Source organism: Microtus ochrogaster, linkage group LG1, assembly GCF_000317375.1.
Source record: "Microtus ochrogaster isolate Prairie Vole_2 linkage group LG1, MicOch1.0, whole genome shotgun sequence".
NCBI classification, from domain to species: Eukaryota; Metazoa; Chordata; class Mammalia; order Rodentia; family Cricetidae; genus Microtus; species Microtus ochrogaster.
Genome location: NC_022027.1, coordinates 3,527,038 through 3,530,846, shown reverse-complemented (window position 1 = coordinate 3,530,846; position 3,809 = coordinate 3,527,038). Strand labels below are relative to the sequence as shown.

Here is a 3,809-nt window from a genome sequence, read left to right as displayed (position 1 = left end):
TGTAGACCAGGCTGGTCTCGAACTCACAGAGATCCACCTGCCTCTGCCTCCCGAGTGCTGGGATTAAAGGCGTGCGCCACCATCGCCCGTCCAAGTTTATTTTTTATTTGTATTTATTTGTTTATTTAGAGATAGGAGCTCACGATATAGCCCCGGCTGGCCAGGAGCTTACTATGTAGACCAGGCTGGCCTCGAACTCACAGAGTTCTGCCTGACTCTATCTCTGAAGTGCTGGGATTAAAGGTGTGGGCCATCACGGCTGGTCTAGACATGCACTGGCCTGGTGTGGTCCAATAAGCCCTCTCACCGCCCCTCTAATCTGCATTTGCTCCTGACCGGCTTCATTTTACCCCTAGAACGCTTGGTCTGGTGGGGCGTAGCTGCCTGATGGCTTTCCTGAGCAACGCTGGAAGAATGTCTGGAATAGTAAAACTATTAGCTCTCAGAATGAACTGCCGTGGTGTCTGCTGATGCCCTCATTGTACAGACGGGGAGAGCTGCTGAGTGAAGATCAGGGCTCCAGGTTAGAACCCTGACAGTCTCAAAAAAAAAAGAAGTCCTGATGATCTGGCTTCTATTTTGTTTGGGGGTTTTGGGGGGGTTTGTTTTTATTTTTTTATTTTTTTATGTGTGCTTGTGTTGTGTCTGTATGCCACCGCTGTGCAGTATATAGGTGTGGGGTCTGTTTCTCTTCTGTGCCTCCTCTGTGTGCCATGCCCAGGTAGGCCTGAAGAGGGCATCACATCCCCTGGAGCTCAGTTACTGGCAGTTGTAAGGCCCCAAATGGATGCTTGGAATCAAACCCTGCCCTCTGGAAGAGCAGCCAGTTCTCCTGTGGCTCCGGAGAGCCTTGAGCTCCCACACAGCCAAGCATGGCCAAGGCTGTCCTACCTCCCCAGAGCCAGGATCACCAGTGTGTCCTGCCATGTCCGGTCTGGGCTTTGTGCTCTCCCCACTGCACTCCAGCCCCACACTGGCTTCTACACTCCACTACTCAGAGTGGTCCTTCTGCTGACCTCATGTGGCCTCATTAAAACATGAAATGGGAAGCTTTGCAATGCCAGCACTCCGGACTCACCAGAGCTACGTGGGGAGTTTCTGTCTCCAAACAAAAACTTTGGCCTGGAGCGCCTTTAATGGTGGGAGACAGAGGCAGGTGGGTCTTTGTGAGTTTGAGGCTGGCCGGGGAGCTCCAGCTTTCGCTTCAGTTCGTTTATGGGGTGAGCTGCTGAACCAAGCTCTGGAAATGAATTGTTTGTTTGGTTTGGTTTGGTTATTGATACAGATCTCACAATGCAGACCAGATTAACCTCAGATCAGGCTGGCCTCTAACTCACAGAGATCCGCCTACCTTCCTAGCTCAAGTGCTGGGAAGACCCGTGATTCTGGGGATGGAGCCCAGGGCTTTGTGACTACCAGAAGCACACTCTTTCTGCTGAGCCCCAGCCCCAGTATCTAGTCTCTAAACAATATATTAGTTTAAAGGGTTCACACCTGGTCCTTCTGACCATATCCTGTGCCTTGTGTCCCCCAGTCTTCAGTGCTATTCACTCATCCAATCCTCACAGGGTGACAATACTCTCTTTATGAAGGTGCTTGCCCTTAGGCCTCACAACCTGAGTTTCATCTCTACATGTAGGGTCATGGCATGCTTTGAAAAGTCATGGTTTTTTGGTTTTTTGTTTTTGTTTTGTTTTGGTTTTTGAGATTGGGTCGCAGTTTGCAGCTCTGGCTGCCCTGGAGCTGCTGATCTTGCCTTGGCCTCCTGAGTGTTGGGGTGACCCGACACCCAGATACAATTCTATTTGTTTGTTTCAAGACATGATTTCTCTGTGTATCCCTGGCCATCCTAGAACTCAGAGATCTTCCTGCCTCTATCTCCCAAGTGCTGAGATTATTAAAGGTGTAATCACCACACTGTGCTATCTTCAAATGTTTTAATGTCGGCCTGTGAGCATTTGGGGGCCCTTTTGTGCACAGGGATAGCTAGCATGGGGGCAGAGTAAAAAGACAATCTGTCCATGTGGAACTGTGAAGAGTCTGTAAGAATATATAGGTGGGGCAGCCATGGTAACATGTCTTTAGTCTCAGCACTCAGAGGCAGGGGCAGGCAGATCTTTGTGAGCTCCACACTAGCCAGACCTACTTAGTTAAACCTTGGTCTTTAAAAAAAAAAAAAGCCAGGTGTATTGGCACATGCATTTAATCCCAGCACTAGGGTGATAGAGACAGGCAGATCTCTGAGTTCAGGCTAAGTTGGTCTACAGATCAAGTTCCTGGACAGCCAGAGCTGTTACACAGAGAAACCTGTCTTGCCGGGGGTGGGGGCAGCAATCTATGGATTGTAAGAACAAAGACTCAGAGCCCCAATCCCACCTTCCTTGTATTAGGGTCCTGCTTCCCCTGCATTTTGCATCCCCCACACAGAGTCAGGCCCTCCTCAAAATTGTTATTATTCTGTTTTGTAATCCAAGAGAAGCTTCACACTGCCACCTGGGGCCACTCTTCTCTCGTGCCTGGTGTATTTTCCATCTGGGTACTTACGAATTACCATCATCTGGCGCCACAAACAGCACTTTGGGCCATGTGAGGCATTTATTGTTTGATTTTGTTGTTGTTTGAGAATGTCTCATGTAGCTGAGGATGACCTTGAATTCCATCTTGCAGGCTTGCATTGTCATGCCTGGTTTATATAGTGCTGGGGATAGAACCAAGGCCTTGGTCATTCTGGACAGGTGCTCTACAAACTGAGCCATCACCTCCTTTTATTTGTTTGCTTATTTATTTATTTATTTATTTATTTAATTTATTTATTTATTTTGTTTTTTTGAGATAGGGTTTCTCTGTGGCTTTGAAGCCTGTCCTGGAACTAGCTCTTGTAGACCAGGCTGGTCTCCAACTCACAGAGATCCGCCTGCCTCTGCCTCCCGAGTGCTGGGATTAAAGGCGTGTGCCACCACGGCCCGGCCTGTTTGCTTATTTATTGTATTGTTGTTGTTATTATTATTATTATATACCTTTTTGATACAGGGTCTCACTTTGTTAGGCTGGCTGCTTTTTCTTCTCTTTATAGTCTTTTTGAGGTGGGTATTATTATTACTAGTATTATTATTTACCTTTTAGACATAGCGTCTCACTTTGTAGCTCTAGCTAGACTGGAACTCGCTTTGAGGAGAGATAGACTATCCTAATGAGAAGATAACCAACCGACAATAGTGAGTTTGTCTGCCCATGTTAGTGGTAGTGGGGGACACTGATTTTTTTTCATAGCCAGTGAACTTAATTAACTTTTACTTTGACCCACTCGGGCCTTAACTGAATGACCTTGGACAGGTGAGTCAGCCTCTGTCACCCGTCACCCTCTGTATCATCTTCTGGGAAAAGGGAACACCGGGAAGTGACACATTTCTTAACGTGAACGTGCAGCCTGTGTTCTACATCGAGCCCTGAGGGGCAGACACGGACTTTATTTCTCGCAGGCTCCCACGCAAGACTCGAGTTTCGCGAGTGGAGAAAGGGGAATCTGCAATTGCGCCTGCGCGCGCCATGCACGCTCCGGCGCGCCCGGCGCCACGTGCATCCGCACGCACGCACGTGGCTGGCTCCCTCCGCGCGCCTTCTGAAAGCGAGAGACCGCAGAGGACTACATTTCCCAGAAGTCTTAGACTCGGCGGGGCGGAAGCGCGTGGCTCGGCTGTACCCGTGGCGCCGGCGCAGAACCTTGTAGTCTTCTTTCTCAGGCAGGCACGCACGCGCAGCGCGCCCCTGGCTCCGCCCCAGGAGGCCCCGTGCGGGAGCGCGCCCGGGCG

At 49.5% G+C, this 3,809-nt stretch overlaps 1 long non-coding RNA gene across 1 annotated transcript in view; it reads left to right on the top strand.

Moving 5' to 3' along the window:
- The window catches only part of LOC113457511, a 4,499-nt gene extending 766 nt beyond the window's left edge, over nt 1-3,733 (top strand). The window contains exons 2-3 of the long non-coding RNA XR_003378075.1: nt 357-523; nt 3,480-3,733. This is a non-coding gene — a long non-coding RNA (uncharacterized LOC113457511). The remainder of the gene's footprint in view (nt 1-356; nt 524-3,479) is intronic.
- Nucleotides 3,734-3,809: the final 76 nt, after the last annotated feature.